Here is a 26,040-nt window from a genome sequence, read left to right as displayed (position 1 = left end):
GAGAAGGCCAGAGGGAGGGGCAGGGCGCGCAACTTTAAAACCGGATGAGGGCGACTCATTGCCCACAATTCCCAGTAATCAATCCCACGGACAGCCTGACAGAGGACGAGGGCCCATAGCATGTAAACGGCACCAGCACTAAGTTTGGCTTTTGTTAGGGGAACAACGATTGAGGGCTACCCTCTGCTGGGTGGGTCCCCGAGCGTGGTGAGAAAAGCGCCCAGCCTCCCTGGGTCACGGCTTCTCAAGGGCATCACCCACACTGGGTTCTCAAGACTCAAGCCTTCAACAGTCCCCTCCGAGCCTTCAACCCTCCCAGCGTCACGTGTCTCTGCGGGGCTGGTCTTCCGGATCTCTGTCCTCTATTTGCGGGTCACCCCCTCTTGCCTACCCCTGCTTAGGTCTCAGCTACTCTACTCAGTACCTGTGATGGCAGGAAAAGAGAGCCTTTCTCTCTTCCCCGTTTCCGCCAAGTGCCTCTTGCAGTTGCAGCCTTTAAAGCCGACCAGTTAGGAACCTTTATGTTCTGCTCTTGCTCTCAGAAATTTTCTTGCATTACAGCAGCTTTTTCACGGGGGATGCAAAGTGGCCCGTTCCCTGCCAGCCTTCGTGCTTCTGTCCTATGAGCACCCGCGTCTGTCTGGATCCTCTGAGCTCCTTCAGCCTCCACCAGATCTTGTTCTTCTTTGAAAGCCTTCAGGACTGGTCCACTCTCCCCACTGGCTCTGTTTGCAGGCTGCCTCCCTTTCAGCTTGGTTCCCTCACTCATTCAAATTCAGATCCAGCATGTGAAAGCACCACTGGGTGCCAGGCCATGGGCGAAGACCTTCTTACAGCTTATTTTATCTAATCCCCTGCTATAGCTACTCCATTTTGCAGACATTCCTCCTAGGAGCCATCCGCCCAGGCTACCTCTGGATTATTGTATCCATAGCGCATTTTCAACCTGAAAATGTTCTTATCTTGTAACTTGGATACAATTTTTTCCAAAATAAGCACTTAACTGAGTAGAGCAAAGAGTCTCATGAGTGTGTGACAACATCATTCCAAATTCCTTAATAATTTTCATTCAACTTTGAGCAAGCTTAGCCTGTCTAAAAGCTAGAACCCTAAAGGAAATGTATGACTGTCACCTTTATGGTTCCTACATCAGGGAGAGAAGGCATCTCAACTCTCTCTTCAACAGTTTCTGGGGAGGATCAAAGTTTTTGAAGTCTAAACACAGAGGAAGTCATATGTCCCATAGCTTTCTGCATGGGTTGTAAAGACCTCTAGCGACAGTGGCTAATTCTGAGACCACAGTTTTGCAGCCCACAGGCATGTCCTTCATTGATTTCATTCCAGGTGGTCATCGCAGATGATGGACAGGTCGTGGAATCCCATAACCACACACTGCTGGGATGGGGCCCATGAAATTTAGTTAGAACATGTGCTTCTTGGGCTGAGGACCCTAGGCGGTACACTGAGAGCCGGCTAAGTCCCCAGACCCATCCACGGAGCTCATCTTGGCTTGTTCCCTAGTTATGCATCAGTGTTTTTCTGAATCATCTTGGATAAATTGCTTTACTTCTCTGTCCGCCTGTCATCTCAACTGTAAATTGGAGATAGCATGAGCTCTCTATTTCCCTGTGGTGTTCTGATAATTAGATAATGTCCCCCAAACACTCTGAGCTCTTCACAAAAGGCTGCTCTGTAAATACAAGATATCACAGTTGCTTTGACAGATCAGTCTAGGAAATAAATCAAGCACAGACGCTCCTGGCTTCCAGGGCCATGGACTCTGCTTGTCTGCGTTAACGAGCCAGGCCGGGTTGGACCCTCAAAGAAATCATTGCAGCAACTTTCAGTGCCCGTGGGATTTTGGACACCTTTCTTCCACAGACCAGATGCTTGCTGTAGTTCAAGCAAAATAGTCCACACAACGAAAACTCAACTGTTCATCCAAATTAGCTGAAACATTCCGGAATATAGGCCCTGCTTATTTTCCCTACCTTCTACTGTTACAGAGCTGCACAGATGCTAACTAAAGGTATTAAGATAATAAAATTTAAATTCCAGTGGAAAATGAAGGAAAACTAGTTTGAATCCTTGTATCTCATGCCTTTCCAGCTTACTCTTTTAGAACCTCCGTACTCGTTAATCATTTTTGAAAATTCAGAACTTACCTTTTATTACATATTTGCTATTTACTTTGATATTTTACATAAAATATCCCATAGAATTATATGGAATATTTAAAACTTTAAAAACTCACCAGAAAAGTAGTCCTTGGAAAAACCTAACTGGTACCTTGAATACAAAATTAAACAGGTAAACCAACAAAGCGGTAAACATACTTTTATAGGTTAAAATTTATGAAGAGTCTGCCATCAAGCAAGATTGTTTTTCCTATCGAGGTACCATAGAGTCGATCCCTATGTCAGCATGGACTCCATTAGAAGCTACTATATATCAATACTTCCGATACCAGTTTTCTCCAAAGACTTTGCATCCCTTCCTCTAAATCTTTGCCCCCATTACCGTCCTCTCATCCTCATATCAGACGCACAGTTTCTGGCACGGGAACAATGATTTATGTGTCATGCCGTGATGAATCCCGGGTAATCACCGGCATTGTTTCTCAAGTGCAGGCCACTGGGTGACACCTGCTGGAGCGTCTCTCTTCTTTCTGAGAACCCGTATTTATACGCCAAGTATGCTCTACTCTAGTCTAAGTCTTATCAACTCTGCTGCTGATAAACTGCATGGCTCCCAATCTAACCTTTTGAGCCAATCTTCTGGAAGATATGTACACATGTGTGTATACATATATATATATATACATACGTATATGTGTATATATCAATTAACAATACATATATATATAATGAATATATAATGGGTATAGTATATATCACAAATTGTCAATGTGTTTATTTAATTTGAGTGCTAACTGAAACCAATATTCAGTTGTATGGGGTGATAAAAGAAAAGAGCCCCAAAGATCTAAAGAGCAGCAGATTTAATATAAAATTGCAAGTTACACGAACAGTCTGTTAGAAACAACGGACTCACATTGTCCACATGCCCACATAACTGCATTTCAGTTCCCTGAGGACAAATACAATACCTAATTTAATTAAAAATCTATCCTTCTATTTTTAATGCCGCTTGTGAGAGAGCTCAGAGACCTGGACAGGAGATTTACTAGGCACGAGCTAAGTTTACAGTCGCAAAATTCATCAATAACTTGCAGAGAACACACATTGCCAAGAGACACTGCTTGCTTCAGAGAGTTTTAACATAAAGCCAACACATGAAACAATGATTTACAAAAGACGGCCCTAAATTTCATTAAGCAGATGACATGTTCTAACTTAGAACTTCACCCTCTCGTCAAGATTCTCCCCAAAGGGATGATAGTAACTACATATGCCTTTAGAAAGGAACCTAAGGGAAATGTTACATTTCTCAGGCTTTTTGTAACACTAAAAGCCATTTCTTATTAGATTTTGGAAAAACAAACAAACAGAACCACTACTTCAAAACACCAAAAGAATTCTCAACATGAGATTTCCCCGGAAAGAAAACAGAGACAGCAAAGGGTGAACGCCACCAATTTCTGGGGTCTGAGCTTTTCTTTCCTTCAGGACTGCCCCTGAGAACACTCTGCTTCAGGGCCAGAAGTCCCATACAGCTCTGAGTACCTGGGGACAAGAAGAGTCATCGTGCATGAAGCTGACTTCTGGACCGCACTATATTATCGGTCAGCAGCAAGGAGAAATCTCTCCCCTTCTTCTCCTGAACCACTGGCCAAGAAAATCTAAGGAACCTATCATTCCAAATCAAGTGAAACATAATCCCTCTCCCCCCGTGCCATCTCCCCTCAACCCAGACTTGTCTCCACACAGCACACTCTGCACGCTTTACCTTTAAATTACCGGATTCTGTCAACGGTCCTTCCTACTCTATCCAGCAGGAATGCAAGATGATGCGCGCTCTTCACCCCCAAGTGGCATTTGACTCCACTGCATGCAATCACTCAATGCAGTATGGATGAACGGGCCAAGTTCAGGTTCACTGCCCTACAGTGGCTTTATTCCTCACAGCACATGACCAGGGAGCAAGCGAGCGCTGCTGTCGGTGCTGCTCGCTCCCGTGGAAACTAATGGAAAAAGCATGTTGCCAAATGCTCTCCACAGGCTCCCTCTCCTCACCCTTGCTGTGACAGTGTTAAAGCTGCCGCCTTGATAAAGAACAAAAGCAAAAGGCAATGCAAACCGCCTCTCCAGAGGAGCTTTCTCTTCCAGCCAAACATGATCCACGCCATGCTTGGGGACAACAGGTGAAGCCATGTAGGAAGCCTTGAACTTTACAGCTCAGAAGAGCCCGGGCAAAACTGCCTGGGTGCCTGAGTCGCGCAGGCATTGGGCGCCCCAGCGGTGCCTGTTTGCAACTTGCCTTGGGTGTGCATGGGGCCAGCAAATAAACATCCAATAAAAAACAGAGAACACGGCCGACAGCTTAACCTTGCTCCTGCCTTCAGAGACGCCAGACTGTTCTGTTTGCTCAGGACTCTCCTTTTACCAACATTCAATTTGAATGAGCCGGTGCAAACGCACTGCTCACCCGTCCCCAAGAACAGGATGCATTTATGTGAAACACGAGGAGAATGCCTAATGCCCAGGCATCCTCTGCATTCCCAGGAGCTTGTATTACAGGGCTAGCTTACATTTCACTGCCTGCCTGAACCCCTGCCAGCACCCACTGCACTTCTGCGAGCATCCCAACTTCAGGCCAACATCCCATCAACACACACACACACACACACACACACACACACGAAACACTGTGATGCCTCCTGCTAAGAGAAGCACCTTTTGCAAGCTCCCATCTGCCCCCAGCGACACGCTGGGTGATGGCGATGTGGAGCAAACTGACTCTGCCAGGCGCTTCTCTTTTCTGTTTCAATCAGCAACTTTCAAGACTGGGAAGGATGAGTGCCAAATGCATTGTGGTGTGTCAGCTTCAGGCTGAGAAGTGACTGCTCTTTGGGCCTTTATTAGAAATGAATTCATGAAAACGGGCTGCCGTAGCTTTAATTCATCTTTGATATATAACATTAAATACAAGCTTAATAACAACCCACTGTCCAAAAAGCGTGTGACGTTATGTAACACAATAAGTATGCCTACCAGGCCACCGCTAAGGTCCCATCTGATTACAATGACCCGCGACCAGCAGTGAGGGAAAGCAGGTCTCTGGGTACATTTCATCTTACATTTTCCCCTCACATGCAGCTCTTAGTTGATTGAGTTCCAAAGAAAATATTGTTACAGTGCTTACTTTTCTTCCTTAAAATTGCCCCAACTGTCTAGCATGGTCTGGGAATTAAATTTGCATGGCCGTGTTTCCGAAAGAATCTTGGTGTGGCCTGGCAACAACCTTCCTTACCCTTTTCACAGCGTCTGAGTGTGGGTCACACGCATTTGGATGCAGCAGAGAGATTTCTCAGAGACTTCCGTTCAGGGAGTGAGATGACTGAGGCTGTCAGAGACCATATGTGCAGCAAGCACCCCACCGGAAGGAAATACCTGGGAACATCATCAGAAGTATTTCTTTGGGAAAAGCAGCACGTCGTCACTGGGGTCTGAGAAATTCTGCTCTAACCTGTACCCAGGGCTTACGTAGACCTCTGGTGACTCACACTAACCACACTCACAAGAGAATGAGGTATAAACCAAATTACAATTTATAAATTATAATGCACCCCGTAAATAATGTATGACAAAGGAAATGTCTTTTACATGACCAGAATTTTCTCATTCACCAACTGAGCTTGACACAATTCTCTACCTTTTTATCCTGGATTCAGGTACTGAGGGAGTGAGTGGCTTACTCTTACTGTTTTTTTGAATTTCAAGGGCACAGAAGGACGTTTTTAAAAACAGAAAGAAAAATCAAACAAACAAACAAATAAATAAATCTAGTAAAAACCACGCAGGGCAACATTACCTCCTATGAGCTTCTCTTTGAAACTGTGGCCAATTTGTCCTCCATGGACTAAGAAACTAAGTGAGTGAGAGAGTGAGAGAGAGAGAGAGAGAGAGAGAGAGAGAGAGAGAGAGAGAGAATACACTGATAGCATGGGATTGAATATAAATTTATGTAAATCTCATCCTAGAAGTCAATAGGAAATTATAAGTACGGTTACGAGATTTTAGAAATGGCTGATAAATCAACAAGTTAAAATAAACCCTAGTAGCTTCTTAGACTCAACAACAGACCCAAGTACATAAATTCAATGTCTAATCCTAGCACAGTCACTTGAAGCCATTAGTGTAAGACTGGGAAGCATGAGTGGTGACGGGGAGGAGAAGCAGGTGCGTATGTCGGCACTGATGATTAGGAAAGAAAGTTTTTAGACAAGCGTTCCATCTGGCTCTCTCAGAAGTTATTTATGATTATGACTGCTCACAGATAGCCTGGACAATCGGAGGATGCCTTCCAGTATTTGGGGGAATATGGAAATAGCTGGTAGAAAATGGTGACTATAAATATCAGTTCAAAAATTCCTAATAGAAGATGCTCAGGATGGATGGATTCATTTATCCATTCATTTCTTCAAACAAGCATGTCCAGAATGCCTCCCATGGGCCATGCTCCATGCTGCCCACTGGGGGACACAGAAATGAATAACAGATCATACTTCCTGACCACATGGGGCCCACGGTCTTGGGACTCAGATGCTTTTCCTCATTTTCCCGAGAAATACTTCTGCCAGTCCTAGAAATTGACAATGTAGGATTCTACAAGAGGGATTTCAGATTCATAAAGGATATCCCTGGGTTTAAAACAGCTGAACCTGATCCTCCCAAATACCTTGGGAGAGAGAAGCCAAGAAAACACCAAGGATGGTTGGCCCCTGAAGTACCAGCGGGAACTACAAGTGCCTGGCTGTTTCCCATGACCTTCACCTTCTGGTGTCAACCTGTGGTTTTGTTAGATGGCAAAAGAGGCCTTGCAGGTGTAACTAAAGTTATTCATCAGCTGACATGAAAATGAGGAGATTAGCCTGGATTATGCGAGTGGGCCCAGTGTTCCTCACATGAGCCCCTAGAGGCAGGAAAGGCAGGTGGCAGGGGAAGTCACAGCTCCACAAAGCCTGAGAAGGACTCAGTGTGTCACTGCTGGCTTGAAAACGAATGGAGCACATGTCAGGAAAATGGAGAGCTCGGCTCTACAACTGCCAGGAACTGAACCCTGCCAGCGAACAGGGAGCTAGGAGGAGCGCCCAGCCTCTAGAAGCTGAGAGGCACAGCCCTGATACCCTGATTTTAGCCTGGGAAGGCCCAAAGGGAGAGTCCAGACATGCCCTGCCGGACTGCTGACTTATAAAAATTGTGAGATAATAAACCGGGGCTGTTTAAGTCACTAAGGTAGTGGTAATTTGTTACACCGCAAGAGATAATAAACCAGGGATGCCCGTGGCCGAGGTTCGTGATCATGTGTAAACTAAGCATCCTGCTTTTCAGACAGTCTCCATTCCTTTGGCTCATCTCTGGGGAGGGTGACCACCCACCAGGGCCACAGATGTCACTAGACGGACATGCCAAGCCTCGAAAGATACTAGGTCAGGATTCGGACACCCAGAGGCTAGGAATGATGGAGCAGAGGGGGAGGCATATTACAAATAAGTGCCAGACACTGTGCCAGGTCCCCGGGATTCCGAGGCAAGGAAGGCAAGGTCCTTGTCTTCCAGGGTGTTACAATAGAATGGAGGAGACACGGTAACTGACTACAAGGCAAAGCAGAACTAAGTGAGATGTCAGGAGCAGAGCGTAAAGCCATTCTTTCCATTTGGAGGCGGGATGGGGGGGTCCCTGTGGAGTCACAGGGGTGTGAATACCCAAGCTGCCGGCTGCGTGTGTACCATCCCCCAAGAAAAACTATCAATTACCAACTATCAAAATATCAACATTTTATGTAAAAACCGGCTCCGATCCTGCACTTGCATACCCTACCTTGCCACCGTCACCCTGGTCTCACCCACGTCTCACCCCCATGGGATCCTGTCTTCATTTAAAACATTCATATTTTGTTCATCTTGGATGTTTTACAGTCACCTTGATTTTTTGAAATATTGCATGAAGATATTCTTTAGCTCGACTGTGGAATGTCAGGGCACCCTCTTACACTGTGCTCCTCGGGAGACTGCCTCACTTGCCTTGCCCTGGAGTGAAGCAGCACACAGCAGACCAGGCAGGGAGGGACCAGTGGGGCAGGAGTTAGTCCGAGCTCAACATGGATAATACTGGAGTGGATCATCAGAAAAACTGTTTGCACTCTAACTTAGGCTTTCTAATTAGGGGACTAGAGGACACGCTCTGTCACTTCATCCTAGTCTTACAATTCAGAGTCTAAGATTGTACAGATAATTTTGCTTCTTTATGAAAGGGCAGCCTGACTCCAAAAGTTATCAACGCTTCCTAGGCTGCATAAAGATGTATAAATGCGCAGCTTTAAGTATGTTCAAAGTATTAATCTACTTTACTGTCAAATCAGAGTGATTTCACTCCAGAAAATCTACAGAGCTCCCATTCTGGACATTGAGCTCACCTATAAAGAAAGGTGAACAGAATTTAAGGCTTTGGTGAAATTCAAGGAGAGCTAAGTCAGAGTTGGAAGTTTTTCTGTATTCTTCCTATAATGAGGTCAAACTACGTCTGCAACTCCATGCAGGCGGTGATGAAGCTTTGCCGGAATCACCAGCTGACCTGTGTGCGGCAGGTTACCAGTGATCACAGACTCTCTGTTCCTCCTTTGAAAGACCGTCGCCTGTGTGGGCTTCAATATCTGTTCTAATAAAAGGAACACTGGTGTCCAAAATGGTGCTCAAAGGGAACACTGAGCTTCCCAGTGGCTGACTTCATATTTAATTGGATCATTTTTAGAATGAGGATTCTTTTCCCCTCAAATTCTAAAAATAGCAGGAGACCACACCGTTTTGCCTTTGGATTATTGACAGAACAAATTGTCCCATTGGCTTTTTGGCTTTGTTTAGTTGGGAGATGATAATATTATTCTATTGTCAGATTGATGCTGGTTCCTTCTAGCTGTGAGGGGGCTTAACACAAAAGGCGTTCTCAGGGCCAATTTAAACCAGCAGGTAGAAATTGTTACACAGCTGAATCAAAATACAGAGGAAAAGTATATGGCACTTGCTTTGATAAACTTCCACCATTTATTATCTGGGACCAAGGTTTTTAAAAGCAAACACTTTGCAGAGTTTAAGCAATCAGCATCTGATTATTACTTAACGACTGAACTCTCTTAAAGGCTCCATAATGATCAAAATGCAAAAAGGCAACAAAATGTCATCTGAGAATTTGAATTTTTAAACACCCAGGTTAAAGCATGGGAAATGTAATAGTCTCTCTGCAACATGAATAATTTCCTTTCCACTAAGCAAGCAGTTAGAATTCTAACAGTTCAAGAGAACATACAGAGCAAATTGGGTACGTCAACCTGTCCCGAGAAAACATGCAGTTGCGCATATGGTGATTTTGCACTTGACTTTACAAATCCAGGGCTAATCTATGCAAGGTTTTTGCACTTTGTACCTAACAAAGACCAAAATATGATGAAACTGTCCTGTAACTGTAGAATTATCTGATGAGGCAGCAGGAAGAGAGAACTCAGCAGAGCTGTTCCACACAGTTCTAAAGGACGTCTCAGCTGCATCATGGCACCCCGAGGCCAGGGATCCATTGGCTCCCGGCCTCTCTCAGAGACCAGTCCCAGAAAGATGGTGTCAGGCCTGGTGGTGCTGCAGGACTGATGTCTTTGTTTCATCGGATATGGACGTTTACATCACTCAGAGCTCCCTCTCCTTCTGTGATTAAGTGCCTCAAACCCAAGTGGAGGCCAGCTCTGTAAGCATATGACAAAACGGGAAAAGGCCACGTCATCTTCCTAGGAGTCTTTTAGAATTTCCGGGCCCATGTTACAGAAGCTAGAGCAAAAGGCAATGGCCTGGCCTAGACAGACTGCTGTGAGAACCCAACACGCCAGGTCCTTGCAGCTTTAGCAAGAATCCAACTCAGCTACTTTGGAACGCGAGGGGATGCTGACGGCAGAGATGGCCACGGGCAGGACAGAATACAAGGAAGACCACCCCAGCAGGGACTAGGAGAGGCTGGCGTCACCATGCTTCAGCCAAGGCTTCAGAGGACCTGTACACCTACGTGGTGGCTCTGATCCCAGGCGGTGCACTGCAATCATGTGGGAAGCGTTCAACAGACTCATGTCTGGTCCTACCTCAGGGATTCTGACATTGGTCTAGGCTGGGACCTGGGCATCAGGACTTTTAAAAGATCCTCAGGTGATGCTCACATTCAACCAAGGTCAGGAAGCACCAAAGTAAGGCAGGCAGGTGGCCGGCAACTTCCAGAAGTTAGCACACGTGAAACACAGGGAGGCTACATGTGACTGAAGTTAACCAGACTGTAGAGACCAGAAATCTGAACCAAGTCAAGAAATTGTGATGGAGCCCCGGCCTGATCTGGGTCAGCACCCAAGATGCTCAGTGGGCGAGTCTTCTCCACAGAGAAGTAGTTTCCGGAAGTCCCTGAGCATTTATCATGGGCCATCGTTCCACATTTGTTCTGATTTCAGATCACCTGATAAAACACAGGATGCCCAGCTAACAGTGAATTTCTGATAAAAGCAATAAAGAATTTTTAGTAAAGTTATAATTCAAATATCACAAGGGTTAATAATTTTTAGCATAAATATGTTCCAAATATTGCATGAGGTAATACTTTTTAGCGTAAGTATATGCAAAATATTGCTTGGGCCATACTTGTCCTAAAAGCGACGTGTTGTTTACCTGTAATTCAATCTAACTGTGCATCCTATGTTTTTATTCACTACATCAGGCCGCTCTACTCATATTTAGTCTGCATTGTTACCATACGCATATTTATTGATCTCCTGTGCAGCCACCACGCGAAGCATTTAATCTCTTGGCCTCTCGCTCTCCTGTCTCACGATAGTAAGCATGGGTACATCGTTGGGGACAGGGCTAGGTGTGCATGCCCAACTCAGCCACTTTCAGTGGGCCTTGCAGCCTTGCAGTTTAGCGTTCCTTGGCTTCAATTCCCCTCCAGGTAACAGGGCACTTCTTACGGGATGTAAGGCGAATTAACTATGAGTCTACAATGCACAAAGTCCAGTGCCTGGCTTATAATAAGATTCCTTAAATGGTTGCAATCATTATTGTCTTGACTTCCTAACAGTTATTTCAATGAGATCTTTGATGTACTCGTATTAAAATGAAGCCCAAAGAAACTCTTAATATAGGAATTTGAGGTTCAGTTCTTTAAGCTATGAGTAAATTAGTATAGAAAATAAAATTTAATTAGGGAAATTTCTCCCCCACTCCCCATGCTTTTTCTTTCTTTCTTTCTCTTCCTGTCATTCCACCTGCCTCTCAAACACCGTGGCCCACCATAATTCTCAGACGTGATCATGACCAAATGGTCTGGCCGTGACGTGGCGGGAGCTATGTGGGGTAACTAATTCCTACCTACATGCTATTTGGATGACTTATACAAACAAGCACAGATACTAAAAAACCCCACTAAGACAGGTATAAAAAGTACAAAATTCAAGTAGCAAAGGGGACGGGATACTTTTACAAGAAAATCTAGGCTAAAGATAGCAATGGCAATCTGGCGTAAAACCTAACTACATGCTTCCCAGCAGGCGAGGCAAAAAGGGAAACACAATCTATTACTGGGTTTCCTGTCTAATAATAGGAAAAATGCTATCAGGTGGGAGAAATTTCCCCCAGCAATAAGATTAATACATCACCTAGCTCCCCAGACAACACAGTAGACTGGGTCTATTTTTATATTTTACTAGAGATACAGAAGCATTCTGGGTTCCAGATATTCTTAAGGATAAAATCCCTGAGCACGAAGCAATCAAGAAACAAATATTAAAAATATGTTTAAGGAAGAAGGTTTGGGTTTCAGCAATTTTAGAAATGACCAGGTGTCTGGCTGAGGGCAACTTGAAGAATTAGTTACAGCCCATGGTTCGTCAGAACCTTTCTTTATTCTTACCTCATACCTTTGTCTCTAGAACACTTGAAACATTTTGCAAGCATCTTCCAGGATCCTTGCCTTTTCGCATGACTAGATTTTCATAGCACGTGGGATGGATCCTGAAGAGAGACATTGCCCTGGGGCTGCACGCAGCTGTCACAGCCCTGCTGCCTACGCAGCTCATTCTACTGCCCCCAGCAAGGGATCCCAGCGCCACATGGCCAAGCCCAAGGGCAGCGGGTCGCCGCCTTCCCGGAGAGGACTGACTTCAGCCTCCTGGGAGAAATGACTAGAAAAACTCCCAACCCATGCAGCTTTTGTTTTTTGTTACTTTTCTTCATCTGCTTTCCCATTTCAAAACCTGTGAATGAAGCAACCAATCTGAAGCAAATTCCCTGTGGACATTCTCTTGGTGAATTATGTTAGTTATCGAACAGCATAGATTTTCTTTTTTAAAAAATAGGAACATTACAGGACTGAAAGAACACTTGCTCAATATTAGAAAATGCTTTCAACATGCCAAAGTTGAGGCTGGTCAAAAAGAGAGCCATTAATCTTACAGAGGCAGCAAAAATTATACACAGACACACACAGCTATGCCATATATAAAACATATACTATGCATATTTACATATAAGAGAGGAGGAAAATCAGTACCCTGAATTGATGACTTCCTTTACTAACTGTGACTAAGTCCGAACTCTTTAGCATAGTAACAAGGCCTGTTTGAATATGGCCTCGCCCTCCTTCACTGATGTACTGTTGTACTACATCAAACTAAATCCAGGATACATTTTATACTTCAGGGCCCTTCTTTATAACAAAGGTTTCCACTGACTATGAGACTCTCACTATTTTTCTCCAACTATTGAACTCCTATGAATCTCCGAGACCCAGATTAAACAATGCCTCCTCCATGAAGCCTTCCCAGAATGGCCCAGGCGTGGTAATTACCCACCATGGCATTTTATACAGACCTACGACACTTCTCACACTGGATAACTATGCGTTTGAATCTGCTTCCCATTCTACACTACACGACTCCCATTCTGATTAACATCTTTGTGTCTCCAGTACCAAGAGGATACCTAGCCCAAGTAAATATGTATTGAATTGGATTCAAAATCAATTCAGCCAAAAGGAGGGCCTGAGTTAACTAAAAGATACACCCATGCTCTAAAATACTATTTGTTAAACCTGGTTTGCAGACAGACCAGTGTGATTTCAAATACCTGCACGGTTTCATAAATTTTTAAAGAATTCTCCAAATGAAAATAAGTTTGAGTTTCATTTGAAAATCTCCTTACATTGACCAGACTGCCCCTTGAAAAAAGAGGGTATCTCCAAATCAGAGAATGCTAACCCAATAGAATTCCACCAAATTCTATTTTGGGGGGCTACTTTCTAAAGAAAGAGGAGGAGTGGAAGAGAGAGAAAGAAGGAGAAGCAGGAAGTATTTAAATTTGGCCCGAATTTATCATATGCTTTTTGTAAATTTGGTGTTAACTTATAGCTTTTATTACATATAATGTTGTTTTTAGATAACAGGTCATGTTTAAATGTTTTAAGTCTGCTGACTTGCAAAAAAAATAGCAAAGGGCAGAAACTGCACAGCATGTTCCCTGGCTGGGTAGTGATCTGCAACCCAGCCCTCTAGCCTTCTCCTTCCCTTCTCAGTGGAGCACCAGCCTTCACTCTACCGGGAGGACTACGGCATGAATAATTCACGTTAGCTGGTTTTGCTAACCGCAGTGGTACCTTGCCTTCAGCCTCTTTCTTTCTCGCCTGTAAAGGCAGTTCTTGAACACCCTCGTCCCCAGCTACGGGAAATGGTAAAGGCCGAACCACTGGGCTGCAAGGTCTCGTGGTTTTCTATACCTCACTCCATGGGCGCCTGTCCCCCAAGACTTGGGGAGGAAACCGAGGCTCAGCGCTGCGCTCAGGCAGTGGGCCCCGGGGGCCGGCTCTTGTCGCCCCCCGCCCACCTGCCCCCCATCTCTTCGTCTCCCTCAGGGCTCGCCAGCAGGGCCTCCCTCGGCCTTGACACATGGCTAATGCAACTCAGCCCCCTTCGGCTCTCGGCCCTCCCTGAAGGCCAATCTCGGCCCAGTGCCCTCGGACGAGTCCCCACAGCCCCTGAAGGTTTCCGTCAAAGCCGCTAGCGTGCCCCACTGAGCCGAGGGCCCATTGGGTGCCATGCCCCCTCCCATGAGGCTGTGCGACCATCAGAGTGAGGGCTGTGTCACTTTGGCTGGCTGTCATACTCCTGGAGCTGGCATGGAGTCTGGCCCATGGGGACACTGGGTGGGTGCGTTCATATCCAGTGCCCGCATCACTGCTGATAAATAGATACATGAAGATCGCTGGTACTCTGGTTAATTTATGTCTTTTTTCTCTCTCTCTCCCGGACAACTGCCACAACCTCCCACCTCGACCCTGGCACTAGTCTCTGAGCACTGCACTCCAGCCTCTGCAAGGCCACCAGGGCTGGGTATCACTGAGGTAATCCTGTCCCGTCCTCTGACACCCCTGGCTCCATCCCACCGGATGCCCACGGCCCGCAGGATACATCTCCGGTCCCGGATTATGGTGATGGGGTTCTTTATCATCCAGTCTCACCTGTGCCTAAGCTTCCCATGGCTCCCAGGTCGCATGGTAGGTCCACCGAGGCTAAACTTTTGCTCCATCCCTTATAAGGCTGGCCATACTCTTTGCCTTGATTGAAATGTCCTCACTCCTTCTTGGCCCGGCAAATCCCTTTGTGTCCTGCAGACCCAGCCCCAAAGGTACTTGCACTGATGTTACCCTGAATCCTGGAGCCTAGTTAGTAACATCCTGCCCTAAATTCCTACAACTCTCTATCCCAGTCCCTACCATAAGGCAAAATGCCCGGGAAGACCATTACTTATTTAGTTGTTTGTTGTGAATCTGAGCTTCTGAGGGCAGTACGGAAGCCTGATGTGCGAAGTTAGTGAAAGAATCAATGAGTGAACGAACAATAGAAAGAACATAGGAATGACTGAGGGAGAAAAGGTAGCAGAAAGGAGAAAATGAAGCAGAGAGTAATGGAGCAGAAGATAAGAAGGGGCGAGGGCGAGAGGAACAAGGTGGCAAGTTTAAGATAAGGTGCAATGATGACCCCTAGCGCTGTGCCCCCCGCTCCCAGCACCGCCCTGGAGAGACGGCCGCATGGGCTCAAGGCAGGTCAGTTGTGACGGATGGAGGAGAAGGAAGATATGTACACACCACGGAGCTGTGGGAGGATCAAACGAAGTCTGTCCCCAAAGAGACACGCCCGGATGGAGGACAGCAGGAAGCCTCTAGAACCTGGTAAACAGAGCAGAGGAGGAGCAGCAGCAGCAGCAAAGCAGAAGCCAAGGGTGGTCAAGGCAAGTCCAGCGCTTCTCAGCTGCCTGTTCCTGCAGGCCTGGGCAGAGCCACAACCACGGGAGGCACGCGTAGAGTACCGTCCTGTTTGCAAAGCCATTCCCCAACCCATCTCGTCCATCCTTCCAACAGGAGGCGCTGCTACGCGGGTTCAGAGCTGCAAGCCCACAGCCAAGAGGCATCTCTTTCCCAAGGCCCCATAGAATGAGCTGCGGGTCTCTGATGTGAACCTAGGTCTTCAGTCTCAAATGTCGGGCTCCTTCTTACCCCCTTCACTCCCACAAATGACCCTTCACACCGAGAAGTAGAATCAAGTTTGCCAGTATCTTTGGATTTCTGCTTCCTTTCTACCCTCTTGAGCTTGGACTGTTTTCACACAGGCAGTTTGCAAACATACAGAATCACAGTAAGGTCCACGCCACAGCACAAAACCTGCTGGATGCAGCAGCCTCTAGTCCAGGACACGCAGACAGGAGAACAGGAGCTGAAAGCCTGCCCCACGTACAGCTACCAAGTCTGGAGGGAGGGAGGGAGGGAGGGAGGGAGGGAGGGAGGAAGGAAGGAAGGAAGGAAGGAAGGAAGGAATCAGTCAATCAGCAAGCATTTCACTATTTCAGGGAGTCTCCTACCGAGGAAAGCTATGTGAAACTCGCTAAGCCGGTCTCTGCAGCTTTGTGACCTGGACTGGAAGGATCAAAACTGGCTTCTAGCGTTTGGAATAGCTCTGAGAGAGAGAGAGAGAGAGAGAGAGAGAGAGAGAGTGTTTTAACCATGTTTCTGACTTCTGTCAACTTGGTGCTTTAACATCTGTCCTACAGGCCATATGCCAGATACTCCTAGTGTGGACAACACAATAATATGTCCCACTTACCCTGCCTTGGCCTCTTGCGTCCCTCATCATCTGCATCCCACCTACGGAGGAGTCCTCCTCCTACAGGAAGCACGCTTTGCAAATACAACCAACCCATCCAGGGCCGCACCCCTAACCGCCTCCTTTACTGGGTCCTCACACTCCAGGCCAAGGTTCCCCTGCCGTAATCACCCCGGGGCCATGCCCTACGCCCCAGAGCCACTGAGATTCTCCAAACTAGTGAACCCTAAACCCACTTGCCAGGCCTCACCTGTTGCTTCCTACAAAGACCACAGCAGAGGCTCTTGGGACAGTCCCCCTGCTCCTTCTACCTCCTGAGTGACCCGAGTGCTTCCCCACGTGGCCCCTGAGGGCACAGCATGCCCCTCTCTTCTTAGGAACTGTGAGTAATAAACTATATTTTCAAAGGCAGTCATCTCCTGATCTTTTGGCCTTACTGTATCTCAAATTTTCTATTAACATACTGTATTTTAGAACTCTGTGTGTGTGTGTGTGTGTGTGTGTGTGTGTGTGTGTGTGTGTGTGTTGGCATGGGTGTGGGTGGAGGATCCGATTATCCAGTTTTCTTTAGAGAAAATGGAAGTTTCATTTTTCCCTTGATATGGAAACATGTAAGTTTCCAACACCTCATAGATTTTAAACATAAATAAGCGAAGCTTCCTCAAGGTTGTAAATGAACTCGCGGCACAGATGTCTGAACGGGATGTAGGAGTCTGCTGACGTCATCCCAAAGTGCTCTCCGTCACCTACCATGCCCTCCTGCTTCTAACCACACGGAGCTAATGCCTGGGGCATCACCTTCCTCTCCATTTGCAAGATGCCACTTTCCAGGCTGTCGTGCTGACAACTTGTCACTGTACCCTCTAAAGAGGCTGTCAAATTCTTCTTTAAAAAACACACACGCCACAACAATGGAATGAACCCCCTCACAGTGACTCAAACTTTGAGTGTCTGCATTGTTTCATGTGCCAGATGACAGCAGAGGCAGACACCCACAATTGCATTTGGTTGGCACTCCGGCTGTTGGAATGCCACCTACCTGATCAGCTGAGCCCAGTGGTTGAGCTATTAAGACGTACACAGTCTGAGATGTGGTCGCTGCTGATTTCTAGGCCCTGGGAGTCCTGCATGTCCCAGGACTCGAAGAGAAATGGAAACATTTAGCTAATTCTTGCCACACTGCCTATGGAACTGTATCATTCCAATTCGGCAAGTATTCTGAAAGAATAAAATATTCTGCTAGTAGGAATGTAATTCACAATTGCAACTTACTATAGTGTAGGATAAAGAAAGTTTCTGGATGATTTTCAGAGACCCAAAGAAGGTTAAGATTGCCCACATGAGCTGGAAGAAAAGCAATGGACAGATTTCTACTAAATACTAATTCAATTGAGTCTCCTTTGCTATCTATACTGGACTGAATTGTGACCCCCAACAAGATATGTCCAAGTCCTAACACCCTGTACCTGTGCATGTGACCTTATTTGGAAAAGGGGTCTTTGCAGATGTATTTAAATTAAGGCCCTAGAGATGAGAGCATTCCGGATAACTGTCTGGGTCCTAAATTCAATGACAATATCCTTATCAAAAGAGTTTTTAGAAGACAGACAGGAAAAACCACACAAGAGAAGGCCACGGGAAGACAGAGGCAGAGACTGGAGTCAAGCTGCTATGAGCAAAAAAATACCTGGAGCCACCAGAAGCTGGATGAGACAAGAAAGGATTCTCCCCTAGAGTCTTCTGAGGGAGTGGGACCCTGACAACACATTGATTTTGGACTTCTGACCTCCAGAACTGTGGCAGAAGACCTTTCCGTTGTTTTAAGCCAACAGTTTGTTACAGCAACTACAGGACACTAATATCCTGTCATGTGTACATTCGAAGTCCAAAAGGCACAAATAAAAATCAAAAATGCGTCCTTGTCTGAAAACATTTGAAAATCATTGCATTTAACTACTGCGTCTAGCTCTTTCCCTTGCAAGCAGAAAAGGCTAAATGATCAAATCTTATGTGTCAGCAAACAGAAAGACAGGCCCGGTGGCCCTCCAAAGCCTGGTGGTTCATTTGCCTGCTCTCCTGCATTAAGGCAAGCCTGCCCCTGTGACTTCTAAATTATCACAGAGAGGTGACGTCAAGATCAGCCTGGAATCTTCCCAGAGTTGGCAAACCCATTATTCCCCCTGACAATTTTCTTTTATTGCTTATGCATTCTACAGAGAAGATCTCCTTAATATTTCAACTGAACTTTCATAGCTCTGGCTATTTATAAAAGCCATCTCTTAACCAATACATGAATATTCTTCAAAATGTACCTTACGCATTCAATTCGGAAAAATGCAACATCAGGACTGCACGGTCTGACATCATTCAAGAAAGAGCTGATTTGCATTATTTTGTAAGACAAGGCCATCAAATTCAACTATTCCACTGCATTGGCTCTTAGTTTTTTCCTAGAAACTCCATCTTCCCACTCTGAGCTGACAAAACAAGAGTAATTTTGAGTGACTTCTGTGATCATTCTCTAAACCTCAGAGCTCCACTGAGGTCTGCAGAGTTCAAAATACTTACTGGTTTCTTCTTATGTGACTTGAGATTTTAGAACAAGAGCCACGGGACTTCCCTGGTGGTCCAGTGGTTAAGACCTTGCCTTCCAATGCAGGGGGTGAGGGTTCGATCCCTGGTCAGGGAGTTAAGATCCCACGGGCCTCGCAGCCAATAACCCAAAGCATAAAACAGAAGCAATATTGTAACAAATTCAAGAAAGACTTTAAAAATGGTCCCATCAAAAAAAAAAAAAAAGAACAAGAGCCACAAAACACAAAAATGCCACACATATCCCTGTTTCCCTCAAATGGTTAGAAAAAGAAATGAACATATACAGCAGAACTGTTTAACTGTTAGAAAAATAAACCCAATATTGCCTGAGCACAAACTAATTCTTAAATATACTTAGTTCTTGAAATAGCTTTCCAAACATGTGGTCACCGTCTCCATTCCGGAGGAACACGTAACATGGACTAAGTATCTGGAAAACAACCAGTTTTTAGTAGTAAAGAAATGTCAGGAATTAGCCAGAGCACGATGAGAATATAGTGCTTGTGGGAGGATGAAAAGGAATTTCATCAATTGGCCGGCAGGACTACTCCCCCCCGCCCCCACCCCCTTAGTGAGATGTAACTGACAAATGTGACTACTCTTACTGATGCAGAAGACTGGTGACCAATAGTGACTCACACTTGTTCAGAATTAGAAATTGTGTGAGTGACAAAGGAATCATTCCTTCCATTCATTTTTTTCTACATCTTTAGTTTTGATATAGAAAATGAAGCTTAAAGCATCAAGCTTGCCAGTGTACACAGATGGACAATAACCTCCATTAAACCATCCTCATATGTCCCAACGAACTATATGTTTCTTTCAGCTCAGATCACTGAGTAGACCAATCTTTTGCAAAAGTTTGCAGTTATTGGAATTTGGTGTCAATGCCCCTTAACCCCAATCAGATCCAGAAGAGAATAACGTGAATCTATTCACACTTGAGGCATAACTGGCTGATACAATTTAATTGGGTACATATCTAAAGTATCCAAGTCCTTTAAAGATCAGGAGCTACTGGTAAGGTTCATACTTCGACTGCTATTTTCTCAACATTCAACCTGATAAGCCTGCCAGAAAAACAAAAATAAACATACTTTGAACAATCAAAGTACATTATTGAAATATAGAAAGGTAGCATTAAGTCTAAACTTAAATCTCAGAAGGGGCAGCCTCAACAGGCTTGATCAAACCTCTGGCCTGAAAGGTCTATTGCGGTCAGCACCGGATGAAGTGGGGACTTCCATGTCATGTAAGGAACGCTGGGATCTACAGATGCGCTATAGTATTACCAACTGCAAAAGCATGAGAAGGGGGCTTCCCTGGTGGCGCAGTGGTTGAGAGTCCGCCTGCCGATGCAGGGGACACGGGTTCGTGCCCCGGTCCGGGAAGATCCCACATGCTGCGGAGCGGCTGGGCCCGTGAGCCATGGTCGCTGAGCCTGCGCGTCCGGAGCCTGTGCTCCACAACGGGAGAGGCCACAACAGTGAGAGGCCCACATATGGCAAAAAAAAAAAAAGCATGAGAAGGACAAAAAGCAAACTGCCCCCGTCCACGCACTGCCCCCTGACACAGGTTCTTTGTAAACAAACAAACAAACAAAAGGGTAGAAAGATGAGAGTCATGAGCTCTACAAGACTTCTTATTTCCTATCAGATGAACTTGAAAGAAAAACTGACATTCCGAAATGGCTGACACAGAAAATACTAATTATATGTATTATGTCTGTACCCCCTCACACACAATATGCTAAATATTCATAAGAAAAAATTGCTAAGTGGGGAATCTGCCCTGGGTTTCCTTTATCTTATTCATTTTATTCATCTCTATTTTTATAGCTTCTTTAATTTAACAAATTCAAGGTCAAAAATCAACTCTGGACTATTAATAGATCTACCAGCAATCACATGTGCAGCATCATGGAAACATACGTCACATTCTCTCCATCTAGCATTGATGATAGCTTCCAGCATCCAGTACCCTTGCTTACATTTTTTTTAAAAAGGCAATTATTCCCTCCAGGGCAAGCTTTGTGGCACATTATACAACGTTGTTGAAGAGAGAGAGGTAATGTCGATCTGGAAATCCACTTAGAAGTCATTATTAGCAGGGACACATTTGAGGAGGCAAAAATCAAATTATAAAAACTAGAGCAAAAGCAAGAGACACCCGCATTCGGAACAGTTTTAGTAGATGCTCCCTGACCTGTTCGTACAGACATCCAGCACTGAAGTTTTGAAACCATCCCTTTTCTGCTTTGAAAACTATAATTGAATTCTCTTTCTCTACGTTTCACAATTTTGTCTCCTTAAATTTAAATTAGGGTAAGTAAAGACTTCTCTCAGAGGTTCCCAATGACTGAACTCTAAATTTAATTATCAAAGGAAGGGATTTAGAAAGGATGAGTAAAACCACCTTACAAACTGAGATTTTGGTGATGGACAGGGTGTGGAGAAAAGAGACCCTCCTACACTGTTGGTGGGAATGTAAGTTCATGCAGCCACTATGAAAAACAGTATGGAGGTTCCTCAGAAAACTAAAATTAGAATTACTGTATGATCTAGCAATACCACTCCTGGGCATATATCTGGACAAAGCTATAATTCAGAAAGATACATGCACCCCTATATTCATAGCAGCACTATTCACAATAGCCAAGACATGGAAACAACCTAAATGTCCATCGAAAGATGAATGGATAAAGATGTGGTACATATGTACAATGGAATACTACTCAGCCATAAAAAAGAACCAAATAATGCCATTTGCAGCAACACGGATGCAACTAGAGATTATCATACTAACTAAAGTAAGTTAGACAAAGAAAGACAAATATCATATGACATCACTTATATGTGGAATCTAAAAAAATGATACCAATGAATTTATTTACAAAACAGAAACAGACTCACAGACATAGAAAACAATCTTATGGTTACCAAAGGGGAAGGCAGGGGGAGAGGGATAAATTAGGAGTTTGGATTAACATATACACACTCCTATATATAAAATAGATAAACAACAAGGTCCTACTGTATAGCACAGGGAACTATATTCAATAATCTGGGATAAAACATAATAGAAAAAAATATTAAAAAGATTGCATATATGTATATAACTGAGTCACTTTGCTGTACAGCAGAAATTGACACATTGTAAACCAACTCTACTTCAATTAAAAAATAAATTTAAAAAAAGAAATGAGATTTTGTGGTCTTGTGGTCTTTAGGCAGATTTATAAAGTCCAAGGAAATGACAGGTCACAAGGCTAGCAGGATGAGCGCCTTTACTGTGCAATCCTGTAAAATGGAAACACGAAGCCACCAATATGGGAACCACCGTATCTCCTCTGTCACCAAATAGCACAGAATAATATACAACATAAGATAGTCACTGTTCCAAATGCATAAACCCTCGGATCTTAGCATCCAAGAGCACTGACTTTTACTCATAAGTCACCTTCTCCAGGCAGGAGGTATTTCTGCTGGCCTTGGGGTCTCAACATATTCCTTGTCTATACATGGGAGGTGTGGGCACAGGGAGAGGCTTGTGAGAAAAATAAGAAGTTGTGTTGTGTGTAGACTGCATAATTTGGGAAAACACTAGTAAGTTAAAAAAAAAATCACAGCGAGAAAGACAAATACCATATGATATTGCTTATATGTGGAATCTAAAAAAAAAGATACAAATGAACTTCCTCACAAAACAGAAATAGAACCACAGACACAGAAAACAAACTTATGGTTACCAAAGGGGAAAGGAACAGAATAAATTAGGAGGTTAATAAATAGATAAACAACAAGGACCTACTATATAGCACAGGGAGCTATACTCAATATTTTGTACTAACCAATAAGGGAGAAGAATCTGAAAAATAATATATGACCAGGGACTTCCTGGTGGCGCAGTGGTTAAGGATCCGCCTGCCAGTGCAGGGGACACGGGTTCGAGCCCTGGTCCACCAAGATCCCACATGGTGTGGAGCAACTAAGCCCGTTCGCCACAACTACTGAGCCTGCGCTTCTAGAGCCCGTGAGCCACAAGTACTGAAACCCGCATGCCTAGAGCCCGTGCTCTGCAACAAGAGAAGCCACCGGCGATGAGAAGCCCGCGCACAGCAGCAAAGAGTAGCCCCCGCTCACCACAACTACAGAAAGCCCACACGCAGCAATGAAGACCCCACACAGCCAAAAAAAAAAACAAAAAAAGAAAGAATATATGACCATGCTGTACACCTGAAATTAACATGACATGGTAAATCAACTATACCTCAATTTAAAAAAATCAAAGCAATATTATCACTTGTAGCCAAAAAAGTGGAAACAACACACATATTCATAAACCGAAGAATGGATCAACAAACTAGTATATCCCTTCAACAGAATGCAATTCAGCCATAAAAACAAAGAGGTGATACATGCTGTAGCACCGATGAACCTCAAAAACATCATGCTAAGTCAAAGAAGGCAGTCGCTAAAGACAACATCTTGTGTGACTCTATTTATATGAAATGTTCAGAAAAGGCAAATCTATAGACACAGAAAGTAGAGTAGTGGTTGCCAGGGACTGGAGATGGGAATAGGGATTACCTGTAAATGAGCACAAAGGATGTTTGCACAACTCAGTAAATTTATTAAAAAACACTGACTTATACGTAAAGTGGGTGAGCTGCTTTAAGTAGAATAAAGAGGTTTGAGAAAAAAAAAATCAAAGAGCAAGGCTCCAAAGGCTTATGCGAGGCTAACTGTGCCTTTGGATAGCCTTCTTCCCTGAGACCTGGTCTTTTTGATTCCAGTTTCTCACACCTGGTGCTGGAGTGTATGTTTTCCTTCTATGCTCCCAATTCTGCGAGACAGTGACCTGTGGACCCCTGGGGAGCTTCCACCTTTTGGCTATTGTGAATAATGCTGCTATGAAGTTGAGTGTGCAAATATCTGCTCTAATCCCTGCTTTCAATTTTTAGGGATATATACCCAGAAGTGGAACTGCTGGATCACAGGGCAAATTCTGTTTAATTTTTTGAGGAATCATCATACCATGTTCCACAGTGATTGCATCACTTAACATTCCCACCAACAATGCATAAGGATTCTAATTTCTCCACATCCTCACCAACTGTTTTCTGGTGTTTTATTTTAGTAACAGGCAATCTAATGGGTATGAAGTGGTATCTAATGGATGTGAAGTGTGGTTTTGATTTGCATTTCCCTAATGTTAGTGATGTCGAACATCTTTTCATATGCTTATTGGCTATTTGTATACCCTCTTTGGGGAAATGTCTATTCAAGTCCTTGGCTCATGTTTTAATCAGGTTGTTTGGGATTTTGTTGTTGATTTATAAGAGTCTTTATATATTATGGATTTAAATCTCTTTTTTAGGTTACAAAAATTGAATTAATTTTTCCTTTAAAATTAAAAGATATTTTAATGAGTTTTACCTTTGAAATTAAAGATAATTAACAGTCATGAAAATAATAATAAGTAATGTACCTTTTATTTGTAGAGCAAATAAGAGTCTATGAAGGTCTAACAGCTTTCAGGTAAGGCAGCTATTCCTGGCTTCATTCTGCTTTAGGATGTGCAAAACGAACAAGTGACTTACTCGATGTCACACAGCGCACACATAGCTCATACTCAAATGTAACAACTCTCATGCCAAAAATCTTTCCTCTGTGCCACTCTTTACAATGGCTTTGATTTAGCCACCTAATACAGTGAACACACAGAACTAATGTGAGTGTGACAAATTCCTTCCTAACAGAAGGAAACTACAGTCCTATACCAAAAGAAAACTAGAGAAGAAGAGTCAAATAGTTCACCTACCACATTTAGCTTGAAAATATGTCTTTCATTAGGGAGGAAGAAAATTCACTCATTTATTCCACTTTCCCCAGTTTCCTAGTATAATAAAGTTTGCCTTTTAACGACCTATTTATTAAAACTTTGCACCAGATAACTTCAAGATGGCAGAGGAGTAAGACGTGGAGATCACCTTCCTCCCCATAAATACATCAAAAATACATCTACATGTGGAACAGCTCCTACAGAACACCTACTGAACGCTGGCAGAAGACCTCAGACTTCTCAAAATGCAAGAAACGCCCCACGTACCTAGCCATGTGGCTGACAGAGTCTTCGTGCTCCAGCCAGGTGTCAGGCCTGAGCCTCTGAGATGGGAGAGCTGAGTCCAGGACATTGGTCCACCAGAGACCTCCCGGCCACATGTAATATCAAACAGCAAAAGCTCTCTCAGACATCTCCATCTCAACACTAAGATCCAGCTCCACTCACCGACCAGCAAGCTATAGTGCTGGACACCCTATGTCAAACAACAAGCAAGACAGGACCACAACCCCACTCATTAGCAGAGAGGCTGCTTAAAATCATAATAAGTTCACAGACACGCCAAAACACACCACCAGACACAGTCCTGCCCACCTGAAAGACAAGATTCAGCCTCATCCGCCAGAACACAGAAAGAGAAAAACAAATACCGTATGCTAACACATATATATGGAATCTAAAAAAAAAAAAAAAATGGTTCTGATGAACCTAGGGGCAGGACAGGAATAAAGATGCTGACGTAGACAATGGACTTGAGGACACGGGGAGGGGAAAGGGTAAGCTGGGACGAACTGAGAGAGTGGCATGGACATATATACACTACCAAATGTAAAATAGATAGCTAGTGGGAAGCAGCCACATAGCACAGGGAGATTAGCTCAGTGCTTTGTGTCCACCTAGAGGGGCGGGACAGGGAGGGTGGGAAGGAGACGCAAGAGGGAAGAGATATGGGGATATATGTTTATGTATAGCTGATTCACTTTGTTATACAGCAGAAACTAACACACCACTGTAAAGCAACTATACTCCAATAAAGATGTTAAAAAAAGAAAACGACTTTGTACCTACTTAGGAATCTGTAAAATATGCCTTAAACATATATGGAAGTGCTTGCAGGTGTATTTACAGGAGTGTCTCACTAGTATTGGAACACTGCAGATGCAAACCTTAGTGCAAAAAACATATCCGTAATGTGCTAATTAGATACTGAATTACCAGGAAAGAAAAATTATTCCATTACCTGTCCTTTAG

The 26,040-nt window shown here is 44.2% G+C and overlaps 1 protein-coding gene across 3 annotated transcripts in view; it reads right to left on the bottom strand.

Annotated features, from left to right (window-relative positions):
• Positions 1–26,040, bottom strand: part of FRMPD4 (FERM and PDZ domain containing 4) — a gene marked incomplete at both ends in the record, with an annotated part of 744,491 nt that overhangs the window by 288,716 nt on the left and 429,735 nt on the right. The window lies entirely within an intron of this gene.

The sequence above is a fragment of the Hyperoodon ampullatus genome (assembly GCF_949752795.1).
Source record: "Hyperoodon ampullatus genome assembly, chromosome: X".
NCBI classification, from domain to species: Eukaryota; Metazoa; Chordata; class Mammalia; order Artiodactyla; family Ziphiidae; genus Hyperoodon; species Hyperoodon ampullatus.
Note: the sequence above shows the minus strand (reverse complement) of the source record. Positions and strands in the feature narration are given on the sequence as shown.